This window comes from Halichoerus grypus, chromosome 2, assembly GCF_964656455.1.
Source record: "Halichoerus grypus chromosome 2, mHalGry1.hap1.1, whole genome shotgun sequence".
NCBI classification, from domain to species: Eukaryota; Metazoa; Chordata; class Mammalia; order Carnivora; family Phocidae; genus Halichoerus; species Halichoerus grypus.
The window spans coordinates 127,846,779-127,869,070 of record NC_135713.1 but is presented as its reverse complement, the minus strand read 5'-3'; the positions used below and the strand labels follow the sequence as shown (position 1 = coordinate 127,869,070).

The 22,292-nt window shown below is 36.4% G+C and overlaps 1 long non-coding RNA gene across 1 annotated transcript in view; it reads left to right on the top strand.

The window, feature by feature from the left end:
* Positions 1–792: 792 nt before the first annotated feature.
* Positions 793–22,292, top strand: part of LOC118555634 (uncharacterized) — a 354,728-nt gene continuing 333,228 nt past the window's right edge. The window contains exon 1 of the long non-coding RNA XR_013445371.1: positions 793–897. This is a non-coding gene — a long non-coding RNA (uncharacterized LOC118555634). The remainder of the gene's footprint in view (positions 898–22,292) is intronic.

The window sequence follows — 22,292 nt, the reverse complement described above, 5'->3', positions numbered from 1 at the left end:
GTTCTCATTGATCGGTAAACTTGGTCTTGGCTGGCTGTTCTTGCTGATCTTCTGGGGGAGGGGCCTCTTGCAGTGGTTCTGAAATGTCTTTGCTGGAGGCAGAATTGCCCCACCCTTGCCAGGGGCCAGGCTAAGTAATCTGCTCGGGTTTGCTCTCCGTAGGTTTTGTTCCCTGCAAGCTTTATGTACAGATTTGGAGGACGAGAGTGAAAATGGTGGCCTCCCAATCTCTGCCCCAGAGGAGCCTAGAACTCGGGGCCCCACTCCTCAGTGCGCCCCCAGAGAAGAACAGTCAATCACTCCTGTCTCCCCGGTCTCTGGCCTCACTCCGTGCTCACCCAGCCTATGACCGAGCATTTCTATCTCTGGCACACGACCCCATTTGGAGTCTCCAAACCCAGCAGATTCCTGTGGTGCACTCCCGCACCACTTCTCCTGGCATGATGTTGTATGCCTGGTAGGTAATCTTTAATGTAAAGTTTCTGAACCATCTGTGAGCTGTATTCTGGCAAAAAGACACTCAGAGCAGCTAGTTTATAGTTCTTTGGGTTCATTCCTCTATCCTTGGTTGAGATTTGCCCATGATTATTAAACTTCATCTAGGGAAATGGACCCTCTTCTCAGTTCACAGTGTGATAGATTTGGGAAGTGAATAAATCTGGAAGGACTTAGAAACAGCATCTGTTTTATTCCATGGACGTGTAGCAGGAGATAAAGTGGCAATGAATCCTACACTTCTGTATCAAATTTGGCTCAATTGTGAAAGCTAAAGCAGAAGAATAGTTTAACATTTCTCAGAGACAGCAAAGAGGAGCAGAAGGTATAAAGCCTGGATCAGCACCATTGAAAGGACAGGCTGAGGAGAGGAGACCTCTAAGAGAAAGCCAAGAAACTGAGGTAGGAGGTGAATAGTGTGAAATGCCATTGAATGGTCAAGAAACGGGGGCTGGAAATTTTTCTCTGTGTTTATGAATTTGGAGATTTGGGTGACTTTATAGAGAGATTTCATTAGAATGATAAATAGCAAATATAGAACTTCTAAAAATCTCAAATAAGGTAAGAAAAAGAATTGTTTTGTGAAGGAGTACAAGGTCAAGAGAGATTAGTTGTTTAAGTTTGAAAGAGCTCTTTGAGAGAGTTAGTTGCATCCTGTCTTTCCTTAACACACTATAGTATAGGGCTTTAAATTTTTTAGTGGAAATTTTTAATTTTTACATAAATTTTACTCCACATAATTTTAAAAAGTAAGTTTGTAAACAGACCACTCTTTTTTCACCTTCAATTTCAGTAAGTTATTAAGCAAAATTTTTCACATAGGTACCTTATCCAACTTAATATAATACCTAATGAATTATAGTTTTAAATAAGATATAGCTTTGATTTAAAGTAATTTATGATTTGTTTGTTTGCTTACAATGATATCCATACAGTAAAGATCCTAAATAATAATAAAAATGTGTTTCTGGCTAACCATACTTCTTATGTGCAGTGTACTTAGAATTGCAGACATTTGTGGTATCCATAAATTCATTAGTGCACCATTTTTTCTTAACAAAGGTGAGTATTAGAATTTTTCTTATGTCCTCAACTCCAAAAGCTTCCTACATTTTGATTCTGATGATGTGTTGTAATCCATTACTTATTCACTCTAATTCTGATACTTTTGCCTTAATTTATAAGTGATAAAAACATAATTCTGAAGCATAAGCTAGGCCTTCACTGAAGTCTTTATGGTCATCACTGATGCATATGGTTTGGAGGGGGGTTGGGGACAGAAAGGTGTGAAAAATACAATCTCCTCATTCATTCAGTCTGCATACGTCTCAGCACAGTAAACCTTATGGGGAAAAAAGTCATGACAAGGTGTGACTAAAGGCTAACTAACCTCCAGAGCAAAGAATTTCAAGTGTATCAGAACTCTCCCTTTTATCAGGTGAGGAAGGAAGTCAAAGAATCACGGCCTATAAATTTCCATTGGAAAATTTGGGTACGAAAATGGTTAAAAAAAAAAAAGAAAAATTTTGAAAGAAATTACATATTTATCCCCCTGTACATTCTCAGGCTATTGTGGCCTGGGATATAAAGCAAAGTCTTAGGTTTGTTATGAGTGAACACTGGATTGAGGATATGTGGACAAAATAAAATGCAAAATTTTTGAATTTGGATAGTATTCCACCATAAGTAATAATATAAGAAATAAGTGTGTATTCAAAGTTAAACAAGACAGATTTCCTCAGGTATCCTGCTTTTAAGTAAAAGGTGAGTCCTGTCTCCCATTTGTCCTGAGTCACATAGTGCACTCATCAAGGGGCATCGATTCTTTTTTTTTTTAAGTTTTTATTTAAATTCCATTTAGTTAACATACAATGTAATATTAGTTTCAGGTGTACAATATAGTGTTTTAGCTCTTCCATACAATACCTGGTACTTATCACAGCAAGTGCACTCCTTAATCCTCATCATCTATTTTACCCATTCCCCCACCCACCTCCCCTCTGGTAACCATCAGTTTGTTCTCTGTAGTTTCTTAACTGTCTCTTTCTTAACTGTCTCTTTCTTGGTCTCCCCCACCTTGTTCATTTGTTTTGTTTCTTAAATTCCACATATGAGTGAAATCATATGGTATTTGTTTTTCTCTGACTGACTTACTTCGCTTAGCATAATACTCTCTAGCTCAATCCACATCCTTGCAAGTGTCAAGATTTCATTTTTTATGGCTCAGTTATATCCATTTTATGTGTATACCACATCTTCTTTCTCCATTCATCAGTCATTGAATACTTGAGCTGTTTCCATAGTTTGGCTGTTGTAGATAATGCTGCTATAAAGATCAGGGTGCAAGTGTCCCCTTAAATTAATATTTTTGTATTCTTTGGGTAAATACCTAGTAGTGCAATTGCTGGATTAGGGTAGTTCTATTATTAACTTTTTGAGGTACCCCCCATGCTGTTTTTCAGAGTGGCAGCACCAGTTTGCATTCCCACCAACAGTGCAAGAGGGTTCCCCTTTCTCCACATTCTTGCCAACGCCTTTTGTTTTTTGTGTTGTTGATTTTAGCCATTCTGACAGGTGTGAGGTGTTCCCTTACTGTAGTTTTGATTTGTATTTCCCTGATGATCATTGCTGTTCAGCATCTTTTCATGTATCTGTCGGCTATCTCGATGTCTTTGGAAAAATGCATACTTATGTCTTCTGCCCACTTTTTAATTGGATTATTTGGTTTTGGGGTGTTGAGTTTTGTAAGTTCTTTATGTATTTTGGATACTAACCCTTTATCAGATATGTCATTTGCAAATATCCTCTCCCATTCTGCAGGATGCTTTTTAGCTTTGTTGATTGTTTCCGTCACTGTGGAGAAGCTTTTTATATTGATGTAGTCCCAGTGGTTTGTTGATGCTTTTGTTTCCCTTGCCTCAGGAGACATCTAGAAAGAAGTGCTATGGCTGATGTCAAAGAGGTTACTGTCTGTGTTCCCCTCTAGGATTTTTATGGTTTCAAGTCTCATGTTTAGGTCTTTCATCCATTTTGAACTTATTTTTGTGTATGGTATAAGAAAGTGGTCCACTTTTGTTCTTTTGCATGTTCTTTCTGGTTTTCCCAACACCATTTGTTGGAGAGATTGTCTTTTTCCCATTGGATATTCTTTCCTACTTTGTTGAAAATTAGTTGACCATCGAGTTGTGGGTTCAGTTCTGGGTTTTCTGTTCTGTTTTATTGATCTTTGTGTATATTTTTGTGCCACTACCATACTGTCTTGAGGACTACAGCTTTGTAATATAGCTTGAAGTCTGGAATTGTGATGCCTCCAGCTTTGCCTTTCTTTTTCAGGGTTGCTTTGGCTAATCACAGTGTTTTGTAGTTACATTCAAACTTCAGGATTGTTTGTTCTAGCTCTGTGAAAAATGCTATTGGTATTTTGATTGGGATTGCACTGAATGTGTAGATTGCTTTGGGTAGTATAGACATTTTAACAATATTTGTTCTTCCAATCCATGAGCATGGAATGCCTTTCCATTTCTTTGTATCCTCTTAAGTTTCTTTCATTAGTATTTTATAGTTATCAGAGTACAGGTGTTTTACCTCTTTAGTTAGATTTATTCCTAGGTATCTTACGGTTTTTGGTGCAATTGTAAATGGCAGTAATTCCTTGATTTCTCTTTCCCTTGGCTCATTATTGGTGTATAGAAATGCATCAGATTTCTGTAAATTGATTTCGTATCCTACAACTTCATGGAATTCATGTATCAGTTTTGGCAATTTTTTGGTGGCGTCTTCTGGGTTTTCTATATAGGGTATCATGTCATCTGCACCTAGTAAAAGTTTGATTTCTTCCTTACCAATTTGAATGCCTTTTATTTCTTTTTGTTGTCTGATTTCTGTGGCTAGGACTTCCAGAACTTTATTAAGTAACAGTGGTAAGAGTGGATATTCCTGTCTTGTTCCTGACCATAGAAGAAAAGCTCTCAGTTTTTCATCATTGAGGATGATATTAGCTGTGGGTTTTTCATAGATCGTCTTTATTATGCTGAAGTATGTTTCCTCTAAACCTATCTTGTTGAGGGTTTTTATCAGGAATAGATGTACTTTGTCAAATGATTATCATGCATCTGTTGAAATGACCATACGTTTCTTTTCTTTTATTAATGTGGTATATCACATTGATTGACTTGTGAATATTGAGCCATCCTTGCAACCCAGGAATAAATCCCACTTGATCATGGTGAATGATTCTTTTAATGTACTGTTGGATTCGAGTTGCTAGTATTTTATTAAGAATTTTTGCATCCATGTTCATCAGGGATATTGGCCTATAGTTCTCTTTTTTAGAGGAGTCTTTATCTGGTTCTGGTATCAGGTAATGCTGGTATCATAGAATGAATTTGGAAGTTTTCCTTCCTTTTCTATTTTTTGGAATAGTTTGAGAAGAACAGATGTTAACTCTTCTTTAAATGTTTGGTAGAATTCCCGTGAAGCCATCTGCCCCTGGACTTTTGTTTGGTGGGAGTTTTTTTGATTACTGATGCAATTTTTTTGCTAGTTATTGGTCTGTTCAAGTTTTCTATTTCTTCCTGTTTCAGTTTTGGTAGGTTATATGTTTCTATGAATTTATCCATTTCTTCTAGGTTGTCCAATTTGTTGGCATATCATTTTTTATAATATTCTGTGGTGTTGGTTGTTATTTCTCCTCTCTCATTTGTGAATGTATTTATTTGGGTTATTTTTCTTTTCTTTTTGAAAAGTCTGGCTAGGGGGTTATGAATTTTATTAATTTTTTCAACAAACCAGCTCCTGGTTTCATTGATCTGTTCTCCTGTTGTTTGTTGTTGTTTCTATATCATTTTTATCTGCTCTAATCTTTTATTATTTTCCTTCTTTTGCTGGCTTTATGCTCATTTGTTTTTCTTTTTCTAGTTCCCTTATGTGTATGCTTAGGTTGTTTATTTGAGATTTTTCTTGCTTTTTGGGGTAGGCCTGTATTGCTAAATACTTCCCTCTTAGGACTGCTTTTGTTGCATCCCAAAGGTTTTGGATGTCATGTTTTCATTTTCATTTGTTTCCATGTATTTTTTATTTCTTCTTTAATTTCTTGGTTGATCCATTCATTCTTTAGTAACATGTTATTTAACTTCCATGTATTTGTGGTCTTTCCAAATTTTTTCTTACGGCTGACTTCTGGTTTCATAGCATTGTAGTCAGAAAAGATGCATGGTGGGGCACCTAGATGGCTTAGTCAGTTAAGTGTCTGCCTTTTGCTCAGGTCATGATTCCAGGGTCCTGGGATTGAGCCTGGGGCCCCACTCCCTGCTCAGCAGGGAGTCTGCTTGTCCCTCTACCCTGGTCCCTCCCCCCATTTGCGCTTGTGCTCTCTCTCTCAAATAAATAAATAAAATCTTTTTAAAAAGAGAGAAAGAAAAGGTGCATGGTATGATTTCAGTCCTTTTGTACTTCTTGAGGCCGGTTTTGTGACCACATATGTGATCTGTTCTGGAGAATGTCCCATGTGTACTTGAAAAAGAATGTGTATTCTGCTATTTTAGAATGAAATGTTCTGAATATATCTGTTAAGTCCATCTGGTCCAGTGTGTCATACAGAGCTATTCTTTTCTTGTTTATTTTCTGTTTAGATGGTGAGTCCATTGATATAAGAGGGATGTTAAGGTCCCCTACTATTTATGTGTGATTAGCAATTAGTTCCTTCATGTTTGGTATTGTTTTATATATTTGGGTGCTTTCATATTGGGTTCATAAGTGTTTATAATTGTTATATCTTCTTGTTGGATTGTCCTTTTTTTGATTATATAATGCCCTTCTTTGTCTCTTTTTACAGTCTTTGTTTAAAGTCTCGTTTGTCCAATATAGGTATTGCTACTCTGGCTTTCTTTTGACATCCATTTACATGATCAATGATTCTCTCCTCCCTCACTTTCAATCTGCACGTGTCTTAAGGTATAAAATGAATCTCTTGTAGGTGGCATATAGATGTGTCTTGTTTTTTTTTTTTTTTTAATCCATTCTGATACCCTTTGTCTTTTGATTGGAATGCTTTGTCCATTTACATTCAAAATAATTATTTATAAACATGTATTTAGTGCCATCTTATTACTTGTTTTGTTGTTTCTGGAGATTACTCTGATCCTTTCGTGTGTTTGTCACTCTCCTCTGCACTTAAAGAGCCCCATTTAGTATTCTTGCAGGGCTGGTTTAGTGGTCATGAACTCCTTTAGTTTTTGTTTTGTCTGGGAGACTATCTCTTCTTCTACTCTGAATGATAGCCTTGCTGGATAGAGTATTCTTGGCTGCAGATTTTTCCCATTCAGCACTTTGAATGTATCATGCCATTCCCATCTACCTTGCCAATTTTGCTCAGAAATCTTTAGCTAGCTTTATGGGTTTTCCCTTGTAAGTTAAGGACTTGTGTTGTCTTGCTGCTTTTACAATTTTTCTTTATCACTATATTTTGCAAATTTAATTACAATATGTCTTTGTGTTGCCAAAGGGCATTGATTCTTATGTGATCAACAGAACCATGGAATTTCCCAAGGGTGCTTTACATTAAATTTCTATATGTTTTAGATCATAATTTTGCTCATGTTATCTTCTGTCATTTTATATGCAGTGTAAATAATGCTACCCAGTCTTTGTTACTGTTACTTTTTTTTTTTTTTAATCTAACCTAAATGCTTTTGCAAGTGAAAAGAGAAGCCCTATAATATGGGAATGGAATGAAGGAACCACTACCTTAGGAGTGCCTTCCTCAAAATACATATGTATTCATACAATTTCTAGGTCTAGGCATACCTCATAGATAACGATGGATTCCGTTCCAGACCACTGCAGTAAAGCAAATATTATAATACAGTGAGTCTAGTGAATTCTTTAGTTTCCTAATGCATACTAAAGTTATTGTTTACACTATGTAGCAGTCTATTATTTATACAACAGCATTATGTCTTAAAAAAACTGTTTTTTATCAGCTGTGTTCCAGAGACCTGATAATATGTTGGATGTATTTCAGATTTATTATATAAAACTCAAAAATTCATATTGAAAATGTTGGCCTTTTAATAATATCCAATGAGCTTTATTCATCATGTTACTTCAGATGTATCACAAAGATATTTCAAAGCACAGCCGTGTTTATTGTTTTTCAGGAAGTAACTTCCATATAAGTGAAACTATTTTCTTTAAACTGTCTAATATTTAAGGAAGAAAATGAGCCATAAAATTTTCTTGGTAGATAAGTTTTTTCGATCAACATTGTAATCAAAAACAGTTATAGTATTTGAAGTTAAGAGTAAGTGGTGAAAATATAGTCACTATTTTTGCTGTCATTGGATTTTGTTGTTGTTTCCAAAACAGTTTTGCGATGACTCCTCCAGGAATTTTGAAACTGTTTCATCTGAAAATACAAATTTCCATGATACAGTAGTGGCCAGTTACTACTGGAATCTGAATTGTCACCTTCATTTTCCATTGAAACATAATGAAAATGTATACATGTCTTCAGCATTAATACCATTCTAAAAATTAAGTTTAGAGTGAATTATATACAAGATATCAAAGAATATTCGTTAATCTGTCTCAAAAAAGGACTGTAAAATTTAACCACAAAATATAGGAGAATATTTCTACCTTTTAGAGAGGTGTGGCCTTCAGGAATCAGAAACTAACAGCAACATCCTTTCAAATAGGAAACCTTGACACAATTACCAGAAAACCTAGTGACAAAACCTAGTGAACAAAAACTCCTAACTGCTGTATATGTGTTTATAACATTTAACATAAAGATAACAAATAGTGATAAAGTGTATTATCCTAAGTTTTTAAATCAAAATGTAGAGAGGAATGAATGAATGAAGACACGTAAAATTATTCTTGATTCTTCATCTTATTTAAACAAAATGTAAATGGATAAGCTATTCTTTATATAAGTGATTGGTGAAATCTTTATATTAAAAAAAAAACCACACCAACCACTTAGGAATTAAGAGAAAAGAATATTTCTGTGCATATGCACACAAACTTAGCTTTGATTTAAAAATAAGATCTTTGTAGATATTATTTCCTTGGGAAGAAAATACATTAAAAAAAATCAGATATCAGAAGACATATAGGAAAAGGCAGAAATTTGAGAGCTTTGTAAAAATACCTCTTTCAGGATAATCGTTTTAGTTTGTTTTAATTTAAAACATTTTAATGTAAAAATTAAGGATTCCTTGATAGGAATACTGAAATATTTTTTTATCAACTGTTCTACTCTAAAAATGTGATATTGTTGACTATATAGTCACAATTTACTAGTCACACCAAACAATGTGAAAAAAAACAAACAGCTCTTTAGGATTTAGGAATTTTCTTGTGTCACCTTTTTTTTTTTACCCAAATAACTTGAAAACATTTAGCCAAAAGCAAATGCTGTAATTATTAAGGAAAACAACATAATTATTAGGGGAGTATAAGTTAGTGCAGTCAGGTGCTAGGTTTTACTATGTAAAGTGTCAAGAAAAACATCTAATATTCCCTTATATAAAAGAGTTTAAATGTTTTTCTGATTGAGCTTGTATTCTCATATGTTTTTAATTATGAAGGTTGCAAATTGTATAGTCAGCTACAGAGAATAATACCCAAAAAGCATTTACTATTTATGTTTATCAAGAGAAATGAAATAACACTCACCCAAATTACTTCAACTTCAGTAGAGATTCTACTGAGAATTGAAAAGGACCATGAATATAACTGAAAATGATGCACATTAATAAATGAAGTCAGCTTCAAAATTATCATGATATAGTATAAAAAGCAACATCCTACATGTTAGGAGAATTTCAGGAGTCTCTGTTGCTAATGAAGCACAGGACAAATCCTTTTACCTTTCATCTTTCCCTGGTCTGATACTCCATAGTTACATGATACTATCTAGCACCAATGTATTGTTATTGAGTAAAAGTTAAGATTTTCAGTGGAAGCTACTGTCAGCAAAATGTATGAACTTATGCAGGTATGCTATCATGTAGTAATAAAAGTAGCTTAAGAAAATGCTATGGTTATTAATTCACACGAAACTAAGAGTTAAAGTATGTAATTTTTAAGGTATGGTGAAAAATGTATGAAAATACCAATTGTATTTGAGGTTTACTGTTACTTTTTGAAAAAGAATAAATAAGGACTAAACAGAATAAAAAGTTATTACATAAAATAAAGACAAAAAGGGAAAGAGATCTTGAAATTGATAGTAAGAAAAATATACTTCTGGTATATATCACAGATTGGCAAATTACGTCCCACAGGCCAAATCCAACCCACCTCATGTTTTTGAAATAAAGTTTTATGGGAACTCAGATACACTCATTTGTTTAGGTATTGTCTATTACTGCTTTCCCTTTACAACTACAGAACTGAGTAGCTGCTACAGAGACTGGTCCACACCTAAAATTTTTAGTATCTGACCCTTTACAGGAAAAGTTTGTTGACATCTGGCATAGAGGAATTCCAAGACAAAAATGTTAATTAATGCCATACTAAAAATACAACCCACATCTACTAACTACCTCTTAGTTTAATTAATGTCTTTGGGCTTCATTATAAATAAATACATATATAGACCTCTTATAAAATGAGCATTGATAGAGCATTAAAGATAACAAATTTGAATTCCTAATAGTAAAAAAGTTATTCCTTGTAGGTATATAATTCACCATTATTCCCACATTTAGAACAATTTTTAATACCTCATTTGATTTAAACTATTTAAAGAAAGAAGGTTTTACATTTTGAGTTGCATAAAATTGGTACACTTCTGAAATAAGTTTCATAATCATAAATTACAGTGAAAGCATACTCTTTGAATTACAAAGCCATCTTTCTTTTCCTATAGAGAAGTCTTCCATTCAGGCAGAGTTTCAATATTTTCAAGGCCTCACCTGACACATGGTGGGTGCCCTATAAATATGTTAAATAAATGACTTTCTTCTGACAAAACTTTTGTAACCTTTGTCTGTTATTACCTGTGAGAGGAAGATTTCGGTCATTGTTCATTTTTCTGCAGACAGACAATATTTGGCAGGAAGTAAAAGCAGCATGTAAATTATATTAATCATAAGCTCACAATTTCCAGAGATTGCCTTTCACTTGGAGATAATGAAACAGGCCATGGCTGGTTAGCATTTGATTTACTTTAAGTTTCTATGGCTGATCTTTCCATTTAAATAAATTTGTGTCTCTTTCTTAGACGTTGAATTTGTTCAGAAATAGTGTCTCTTTCCATGACTTTAAATGAATATTGATTTTTCTTTTGGTTTTAAAAGTTATCAGTTGAGTTTTTAAAATGTATCAGAGATTATTATGAGAATTAAATAATGCAAGTAAAATAACCCACTTTAGTTAATCCAGTTGAGCAGTTAATGATCACATTTTTACATGAAATCCTGTTCCCTTCTTTAGTTGGTCCAGAGGCATTCTGTCAGGAAGAAGTACATTAGGTATAGTACAGACTGACTTCATAAAGAGCTGACCATAAGGTAGAGAAGCTGAAAGAAGAAAGGAAGAATGTAGGCAATGACCTGGCACCTTAGAAATAATTTATAATGCAGGAGGTCCAAAATCAGGTTGTTTATCTTCCACCCAAATGTTTTTATATTTGAAATTTAAGAGGCAAAATTAACCAGCCCCTGAGTGATATGTCATATTATTGCCATTTTAAAAATGATAGTTTTACTTTATTTTCTTATACTTCCTATTATTGATATATTCAAATATTTATCTATACTTTTTCCTGAGAATCAGCTTTTCTTGCCTTTCCATTTATTTAACCACTAAAATTGGTTTCAGTCCTTCAAGTAAGAGCTTTAAAGGGATTTTATTTCAAAATCTAGTTGAGATCAGATTAAGTCATGAGTGCAACTATGAGTCTTTGATAAGACCTTGAGAAATTTGAAGTGGCCCCTGTAGCTTCTCCTCTAGACGAAAGGGCTTCAGAGAAGTAAAAGGGTATTGTCTTATAGCTCCTTGACTTTTCAGTGGAAATGAGCCTGGATTGAAGATAGGTGTAAGAGTGGCTTTTTTCTGATGGAGTGGATTATATTACCTTATGCGGTAAGCCCACAAATTTTTAAAGGATTTTGCTAGCTTGGGCTGACAAGGATAGGGACTGTTCAAAATGAAAAAAGGCCTCTTGTCCCCCATCCTTCTATGTCTTGAGACCTACCCAGATGCAAATCTGAGCCATTTCTTCTAGAAGAAGAATGACTCAGAAGATGGAACCAAGATTACAGAAGGCAGAGTCAAAAAGCCTGAGAACTATTCTCAGGGAGCCAAATTGGTTTTAATCAATAACATTCCTAAACCCCCAGAACAGAAAAGGCATTTGCTTTCAATATGTGATTTAATATGCTATTACAATACAAAATAAAAAATTAAAAAAAAAAACAGTATATTAGAAACAGATGGAGATTTCTATTTTTTTAAAAAAGATTTTATTTATTTATTTGACAGAGAGAGACACAGCGAGAGAGGGAACACAAGCAGGGGGAGTGAGAGACGGAGAAGCAGGCTTCCTGTGGAGCAGGGTGCCTGATGCGGGACTCGATCCCAGGACCCTGAGATCATGACCTGAGCCGAAGGCAGACGCTTAATGCCTGAGCCACCCAGGCGCCCCCAGATGGAGATTTCTAAAGCCTAACAAAAAATTTTCATGAAAAGCTAGAGAAACATTTTCTTTTTTTTTTTTTAATTTTATTATGTTAGTCACCATACAATACATCATTAGTTTTTGATGTAGTGATCCACGATCCATTGTTTTCGTATAACACCCAGTGCTCCATGCAGTATGTGCCCTCCTTAATACCCATCACCGGGCTAACCAATCCCCCCTCCCCCCTCCCCTCTAAAACCCTGTTTGTTTCTCAGATCCACAGTCTCTCATGGTTCATCTCTCCCTCCAATTCCCCCCGCCCATTTTTCCCTTCCTTCTCCTAATGTCCTCCATGTTATTCCTTATGTTCCACAAATAAGTGAAACCATATGATAATTGACTTTCTCTGCTTGACTTATTTCACTTAGCATAATCTCCTCCAGTCCCATCCATGTTGATGTAAAAGTTGGGTATTCATCTTTTCTGATGGCTGAGTAATATTCCATTGTATATATGGACCACATCTTCTTTATCCATTCATCTGTTGAAGGGCATCTCGGCTCTTTCCACAGTTTGGCTATTGTGGACATTGCTGCTATGAACATTGGGGTGCATATGGCCCTTCTTTTCACTACATCTGTGTCTTTGGGGTAAATACCCAGGAGTGCAATTGCTGGGTCATAGGGTAGCTCTATTTTTAAATTTTTGAGGAACCTCCACACTGTTTTCCAAAGTGGCTGTACCAACTTGCATTCCCACCAACAGTGTAAGAGGGTTCCCCTTTCTCCACAACCTCTCCAACATTTGTTGTTTCTTTCCCTGTCCATTTTTGCCATTCTAACTGGTGTAAGGTGGTATCTCAGTGTGGTTTTGATTTGGATTTCCCTGATGGCTAATGATGATGAACATTTTTTCATGTGTCTGTTAGCCATTTGTATGTCTTCTTCAGAGAAGTGTCTGTTCATCTCTTCTGTCCACTTTTTGACTTGATTATTTGTTTTTTGGGTGTTGAGTTTGAGAAGTTCTTTATATATTTTGGATACCAGCCCTTTATCTGTAGTGTCATTTGCAAATATCTTCTCCCATTCTGTGGGTTGCCTCTTTGTTTTATTGACTGTTTCCTTTGCTGTGCAGAAGCTTTTTATCTTGATGAAGTCCCAAAAGTTCATTTTTGCTTTTGTTTCACTAGCCTTTGGAGATGTATCTTGAAAGAAGTTGCTGTGGCCGATGTCAAAGAGGTTACTGCCTACGTTCTCCTCTAGGATTTTGATGGATTCCTGTCTCACATTGAGGTCTTTCATCCACTTTGAGTTTATCTTTGTGAATGGTGTTAGAGAATGGTCGAGTTTCATTCTTCTGCATGTGGCTGTCCAATTTTCCCAGCACCATTTATTGAAGAGACTGTCTTTTTTCCATTGCATGTTTTTTCCTGCTTTGTCAAAGATTATTTGACCATAGAGTTGAGGGTCCATATCTGGGTTCTCTATTCTGTTCCACTGGTCTGTATGTCTGTTTTTGTGCCAGTACCATGCTGTCTTGGTGATCACTGCTTTGTAATATAGCTTGAAATCGGGCAACGTGATGCCCCCAGCTTTGTTTTTCTTTTTCAACATCTCCTTGGTGATTCAGGGTCTTTTCTGATTCCATACAAATTTTAGGATTGTTTGTTCCAGCACTTTGAAAAATGTCATTGGAATTTTGATCGGGATGGCATTGAAGGTATAGATTGCTCTGGGTAGCATAGACATTTTAACAATGTTTATTCTCCCGATCTATGAGCATGGAATATTTTTCCATCTTTTTGTGTCTTCTTCAATTTCTTTCATGAGTGTTCTGTAGTTCCTAGAGTATAGATCCTTTCCCTCTTTGGTTAGGTTTATTCCGAGGTGTCTTGTGGTTTTTGGTGTATTGTAAATGGAATCATTTCTTTAATTTCTCTTTCTACAGTTGCGTTGTTAGTGTATAAGAAAGCAACTGATTTCTGTGCATTGATTTTGTATCCTGCCACATTACTGAATTGCTGGATGAGTTCTAGTAATTTGGGGGTGGAGTCTTTTGGGTTTTCCACATAAAGTATCATGTCGTCTGCGAAAAGAGAGAGTTTGACTTCTTCTTTGCTAATTTGAATACCTTTTATTTCTTTTTGTTGTCTGATTGCTGTTGCTAGGACTTCTAGTACTATGTTGAACAACAGTGGTGAGAGTGGGCACCCTTGACGTGTTCCTGATCTTAAGGGAAAGGCTCTCAGCTTTTCCCCATTGAGGATGATATTCGCTGTGGGTTTTTCATAGATGGATTTTATGAGCTTGAGGAATGTTCCCTCTATCCCTATACTCTGGAGAGTTTTAATCAGGAAAGGATGTTGTATTTTGTCAAATGCTTTTTCTGCATCAATTGAGAGGACCATATGGTTCTTCTCCCTCCTCTTATTAATGTGTTCTATCACATTGATTGATTTGCGAATGTTGAACCACCCTCGCATCCCGGGGATAAATCCCACTTGGTCGTGGTGGATGATCCTTTCAATGTATTGTTGGATGCTATTAGCTAGGATTTGGTTGAGGATTTTGGAATCCATATTCATCAGGGATATCGGTCTGAAATTCTCCTTTTTGTTGGGGTCTTTGCCTGGTTTGGGGATTAAGGTAATGCTGGCCTCATACAATGAGTTTGGAAGTTTTCCTTCTGTTTCTATTTTTTGAAACAGCTTCAGTAGAATAGGTATTATTTCTTCTTTGAATGTTTGGTAGAATTCCCCAGGGAATCCATCAGACCCTGGACTCTTGTTTTTTGGGAGGTTTTTGATCACTGCTTCAATCTCGTTACTGGTTATTGGCCTATTCAGGTTGTCAATTTCTTCCTGTTTCAGTCTTGGCAGCTTATAGGTTTCCAGGAAGGCCTCCATTTCATCCAGATTGCTCAGTTTATTGGCATATAGTTGTTGATAATAATTTCTAATAATTGTTTCTATTTCCTTGGTGTTAGTCGTGATCTCTCCCCTTTCATTCATAATTTTATTAATTTGGGTCCTTTCTCTCTTCTTTTGGATAAGTCTGGCCAGTGGTTTATCAATCTTATTAATTCTTTCAAAGAACCAACTTCTAGTTTCATTGATCTGATCTACTGTGTTTCTGGTTTCTAATTCATTGATTTCTGCTCTAATTTTAATTATTTCTCTTCTAATGTGTGGCTTAAGCGTCATTTGTTGCTTTTTCTCTAGTTCTTTAAGGTGTAGAGTTAGTTGGTGAATTCGGGATTTTTCTGTTTTTTTGAGTGAGGCTTGGATGGCTATGTATTTCCCCCTTAGGACCGCCTTTGCAGTATCCATAGGTTTTGGACCGATGTGTTTTCGTTCTCATTGATTTCCATGAATTGTTTAAGTTCTTCTTTGATTTCTTGGTTGACCCAAACATTCTTGAGCAGAGTGGTCTTTAGCTTCCAAGTGTTTGAATTTCTGCCAAATTTTTTCTTGTGATTGAGTTCCAGTTTTAGAGCATTGTGGTCTGAGAATATGCAGGGAATAATCTCAATCTTTTGGTATCGGTTGAGACCTGATTTGTGACCCAGTATATGGTCTATTCTGGAGAAAGTTCCATGTGCGCTCGAGAAGAATGAGTATTCTGTTGTTTTAGGGTGGAATGTTCTGTAAATATCTATGAGGTCCAGCTGGTCCAGTGTATCACTCAAAGCTCTTGTTTCCTTGTAGATTTTCTGCTTCGATGATCTGTCCATTGCTGAGAGTGGAGTGTTGAGGTCTCCTACAATTAATGTATTGTTATCAATATGACTCTTTATTTTGGTTAACAGTTGGCTTATGTATATGGCTGCTCCCATGTTGGGGGCATAGATATTTACAATTGTTAGATCTTCTTGTTGGATAGACCCTTTAAGAATGATATAGTGTCCTTCTGTGTCTCTTATTACAGACTTTAGTTTAAAATCTAATTTGTCTGATATAAGAATTGCTACCCCAGCTTTCTTTTGAGGTCCGCTGGCATGGAAGATGGATCTCCATCCCTTCACTTTCAGTCTGGATGTCTCTTTAGGTTCAAAATGAGTCTCTTATAGACAGCATATGGATAGGTCCTGTCTTTTTATCCAATCTGCAACCCTGTGCCGTTTTATGGGAGCATTTAGGCCATTCACGTTGAGAGTGATTATTGAAAGATATGAATTAATTGTCATCATGTTGCCTGTGAAGACGTTGTTTTTATAGATTGTCCCTGTAGATTTCTGTTGTATATCACTCTTGGGGTCTTTCTCCTTTTATAGAACCCCCCTTAATATTTCTTGCAGGGCCGGCTTAGTGGTCACATATTCTTTCAACTTCTGCCGGTCGTGGAAGCTCTGCATCTCTCCATCCATTCTAAATGAAAGCCTTGCCAGATAAAGTATTCTTGGCTGCATGTTCTTCTCATTTAGTACCCTGAATATGTCTTGCCAGGCCTTTCTGGCTTGCCAGGTCTCTGTGGATAGGTCTGACGTTATTCTGATGTTCCTCCCTCTGTACGTAAGGAATCTCTTCCCCCTAACTGCCCTTAAGATGGTTTCCTTGGTTCTAAGATTTGCAAGTTTTACTATTACATGCCGGGGTGTTGGCCTGTTTTCCTTGATCTTAGGAGGGGTCCTCTCTGCCTCTAGGATGCGAATGTTTGTTTCATTCCCCAGATTAGGGAAGTTCTCAGCTACGATTTGCTCAAATACATCTTCTAGCCCTCTCTCTCTCTCCACTCCCTCCGGGATTCCAATTATTCTGACATTGGAACGCCTCATGGTGTCACTTACTTCTCTGATTCTATTTTCATGGATTCTGAGTTGTTTTTCCCTGGCCTCCTCTTTTCCCTTTTTATCTATTATACTGTCTTCCAGATTGCTTATTCTCTCTTCTGTCTCAGTTACCCTAGCTGTTAGATTATCTAGATTGGATTGGATCTCATTGATAGCATTTTTAAGTTCTGCCAATTCACCTTTTATTTCTGCCCTTAGAGACTCTATGTTGCCATTAATTGATTTCTCCATTCTAGCCATTGTCTTCACAATTGCTAGCCTGAATTCTATCTCCAACATCTTGGTTATATCTGCATCCATTTGTAAATCTGCAGCATAAGTCATAATCTCTGAGTCTTTTCTGTTTTGGGGGCTCCTCCTCCTAGTCATTCTGTTGATGGGTGTTTGAGGGAATGTATAGAGTCCAAATTATTGACCAGAACCCAAGCAAGATGCACCTGTTTTCTCGGGAACTTAGGGTTGCTGGCCTCTTGTTTTCCCAGCCTGTCTTCTGGGGGAGGGGCCTGCCGCGCTGTTACTCAGGCAACCCTGTTTGGGCGGATTTGCCCTGCGCCCCTGTGGTGGGGGATGGGCTCAGTGGGAATCAGTCTTTGGGGCTTTTGTTCTCTGGCGCCTTTCCCTGGGGGCTTTCCGCGTCTCTTCCGCGAGTCAGAGCAGAAGAGACCATTTCCAACCCTCTGCCCAGAGCAGAGAGACCTCAGTCTGTTCTTCAGTGAGCTCTCCAGGCCACACTGTCTCCGTTTCTGTCCGTGCTGCTATAAACTGCAGCGTCCTGGGTTGTGCGCCCCTCCGCAGCGCTCCCAGTCCTGCCTCCAGGTTGGGGCACGTTTGTGCCATTTGTGCTTCTAAAACCGCCAGCCGCTCCCAGTTCGGGGGCGCGCGCGACTCCGCCGCTTGGGGTTCTGTCCCTGGGACTGCAGTTCACGTGCGCGCGACTCCGCCGCTCGGGGATTCCACCCCAGGGGTTGCAGTTCACCTGCAGGACCCCGGCGCACCAGTTTCCGTCTCGGAGGCTGCAGTTCACGTGGGTGCGACCGTCGCTCCAGGTTTCTCTCTGGGTGGCTGCGGTTCGCGTGCGCGCGACCCAGCCAGTCTGGTTTTCCACCCAGGAGGCTGCCCTAAAGTCCTTTCCCGAGGCTACTGGTCTGCGAGTCTGTGCCCCGTCTGCAGTGCGCGAGGCTGTCACTCACCGGCGGTGTAGGATCCCCATGGCCAGGCTCCCTCCCACTGCCGTTTATCCTCCGATATCTGCCCGCAGAATCATGGCTCTCCGCTTCCTACCTCAAAACCAACCGCCTGCGATATTCTGTTTGTAGAGATCCAGATCTTCTTACATCTCAGGCTGGTTTCGTGGGTGCTCAGAGTGGTCTGGTAGATATCCCTCAATTCCGGGGACCAGTTGAAATAGGGTCCCCTACTCCTCCGCCATCTTTCCCCCCTCCCGCAAACATTTTCTTAAATAGGGTAACAATAGGAGCAATCCCCTCTAAGACAAGTAAAGTATGTTCACTACCACTGCATCTATTCTGTTTTATTGGAGGCCCTAGGTAGTATAAAAAGAAATGAAAAAACTCTTAGGGGTGTAGGATAGGAAAGCAAAAAATTATTTTGGAGATACTTTTTATCATTCACATAGAAAATGCAAAAGAATCCATAGATTTTGCAAAAGGATGGAATAGAGTTAACAATTATATACACCAGAGGCAAACACCTAGAAAACAAACATAAAAAGACACTGTTTGCAATAGTGTAAATACAGTAGAAAAATATAAGAATTGACCTATCATAGGTTGTATAAAATCGCTACAGCTAAATTATAAAACTTTAAAAACTATTAAAAATAACAAAAAACTGCAGAAATATGCTATATTTATAGTTAGGAAAACTTAATATTGTAACCTGCAGATTTAATGCAATTCCAATAGAAATTTCTGTTGGTCATTTTTAGTGGAATTTGTTCAGATTATTATTAATTTATATGAAAGAATAAAGAGCTAATCAATAACCGGGGCTCATTTGAATAGTTCAGGATGAGGGGTTTGCCCTATTAGATATTTTGAAGCCATAATATCGGAGGTAGTATAGTACTAGAGCATGGGTAGATAATATGAGCGTGTAAAAAGTAATGACCAGTATGGAATTCAGAATGATACATGTTTAGACTGAAGTAAGTAGGAAAATGAGATACAGAGTAATAATATTTTTAAAAAGAGAAATTCTTTAAATTGTCTGCCATTTCATCCACTGAGAGTGAACAAGACATTAGAGATATAAAAATGGTGATATCTCATGGATATCAGTTCCTGAAAACCTCACATGGGGTGAGGATCCAACCTAACTAGATGTGATTCTAGTGTATAAAAATAAGTAGTTTCTTGATGATGTGGCTTCTTAACTCAAAACAAAGGCTTCTTCTCAGATTCAGCTGGGGAACTAGCCCCTGAAGGAACAGTATACTTATTGAGCAGTGGCATCTCATCATCTAACATGACACTTAAACTAAGATATATTGAGAATAATTTTACTACTTGTAGTTTTCATCTTATTAAATTATCAGCATATACACTCACATTGTAGCATAACTATTGTGTGAATTAACAATTTTTACCTTAGACATTTCTATACCAAACAACATTTAATTAGCTGGGATAAGTATAATATTATTTATAATAAGGGTTTCTATAATTGTTTTTATTTTAGGTTTAGTTTTTTTATTGAAGTTTAGTTTTTTATTGAAGTATAGTTGACATACAGTATTATATTAGTTTTAGGTGTACAACATAGTGATTCAACAATCCCTCACCTTATAGAATGCTCACCAAGATAAGTGTAGTTACCATCTATCACCATAGGAGGTTATTACGATATAATTGACTATGTTCCCTATGCTATACTTTTCATCCCCATGACTTAGTTTTATTATATTTGACTCCTACACAAATGTGAGCTTCCTAATAACATCTTATTTGTCTTTGTCTCCCACCTCAAGCACTGTACCTCCAGCATATACTAAGAACACAGTTTGCTGAGGAATGAATGAATGAATGAATGAATGAGGAGGCAAATTTACATGATGATTAAGAATATAAACTTTAGAGTTAGAAAGATCCGGTCCTCCTTTTTTTTTTTTTTTTAACTAGTTATGTGAATTTGTAAAATTTAGTCTTTTTTAATTGTTTAGTCAAAAAAGTAGATAATGATAGCAACCTTGTGATAACAACCACCTCATGGAGCTGTTGTGATGATTAAATGCATACATGTATATAAAGTACGTAGTGTGCCCAACACGTATTAAACACTCAATAAATTTAAGTCATTACTGCCATCATTATTATTATTATTATTATTATTATTATTAAGAATGCTTGCTTAACTAGAACTTATTACACGATGGTACCCAATTAGGAGTATTTATTGTAATATATAAAATTTGGGAATGTATTATAGTATCTAAACTAAGAAATGTATTACATTTATGAAGTCATAAAGACTAAGATGTTATACTAGGCACTTTATTAGGCATTAAACGTTTTTCATCTTAGTGGTCTTTATGTTAGAAAACATCATTTAAACATCTTTGATTTTTCTTTACTAAGCAGCAAATGTTGAATGTAGAACAAATGTTTGGTATAGTTCTTCCTTTCTGAACAAGAAGGATAAGCCAACTTTTCTAATGAATTGCAAAGTGCCAGGCCTTTCCAAAATCCTCTCTTTATTGCAAAATTATTCCAAGTGGTTTTTAAAAGCTTCTGATTAACCTTTGAAGAAGAAAACACATATACAGCACCCTGAAACACAGTGCCAGAAATTTCTTTTCCTTCAGTTTGGTAATAAGCCAGATCCATTCTGTATCGTTATATGTTAGGGAAATTTTGTAGGTGGCCTGGAAGCTCCATTCTTAGATTACCAGAAAAATGACAAGCATGGCAGTCAAGGAGGCCATAAGCTTCTGTAGACCTTGACTCAGTGCTTTCCTCCAGAGAACCTGATGGGTAGGATTTGTGTTAGACACTGAAGGTCCTAAAACTATCTACCAAACAGAATCCTGATTTTTAGTATCTTGTAGTTAATTTCAAATTCCAAAAGAAACCTACAAACTCAAGCAGTGTAATTTTGCCAAGAAAGAGAGGGGTAGGAGATGATCAGAGGGATGGTGAGGGGCAGCATCAGGTAAGGGCCTTGCAAGTTATGATGAAAGATTAGATTTTTTAAATCCACATATATTTTGGAAACTGAGGTAAAATATATACATATATACATTGAAATACACAAATTTTTAAATGTTTGATTTAATAAGCTTAACAATCACGGTAATATAATCACCATCTCAGTGAAGATACAGAACATTTCCATCACATCAAAAGTTCCCTTGTTCCCTTGTCCTGACAGTGCCCAATGCCATAGAACCAATTGCTTTGGTTTCTATCATCATTAATGAGTTTTTCCTGTTTCTGATTGAACTTCATACAAATGGAATCATAACAATGTTAACGGTGTGTACTATTTTGTGTCTGGTTTACTTCTCTCAACGTAATGTTTTAGAGATTTATCCCTACTGTTGCATGCGTGAGTAGCTTGCTCAAGTACAAGTCTTTGTACAGACATATACTTCGATTTTTCTCTGGGTGAATGCTTAGGTGTAGAATGGCTGAATCATATAGTAGGTGTATGTTCGATTTTTTAGAAACTGCCAAACTGTTTTTCACAGTGCATTTACCATTTCACATTTCTACTGGCAGTGAGTAAGAGTTCCAGCTCCAACACATTCTTGCTAACACCTGTATGAGCTGTCTTTTTAATTTTAGCCTTTCAAATAGTAATGGTATCCCTTGTGGTTTTAATTAGTATTTTCCTTGTGATAATCATGTTGAACATCTTTTTAAGTGCTTATTTATCAAATATTTATCTTCTTTGGTCAAATGTCTGATAAAATCTTTTGCCCTTTCTTTTCATTGGATTGCTTATTATCTTAATACTGAATTTTGAGAGTTCTTTATGCATTCTAGATACAAGTACTTTATCAGATACATGATTTGTAAATATATTCCCAGTTTGTGCATGTGTTTGGTGTGCATGCATGTGCTTGTTCGTTTAACAGGATGTTTTGTAGAGCCAGATTTTAAATTTTATGAAAGCTAATTAATCATATATTTCTTTTAAGGACCTTATATTTAGTTTTATATCTGAGAAATCTTTGATGCAAAGTCACAAATATTTCTCTTTCTGTTGTCTCCTAGAAATTTATAGAGGTTTTACATTTAGGTGTAGCATATATTTTTAGTCAATTCTTGTAAATTGCAAGATATAGATTGATGTTCATGTTTCTACCTATAGATATCTAAATGTTCCATCACTGTTGAAAAGACTATACTAT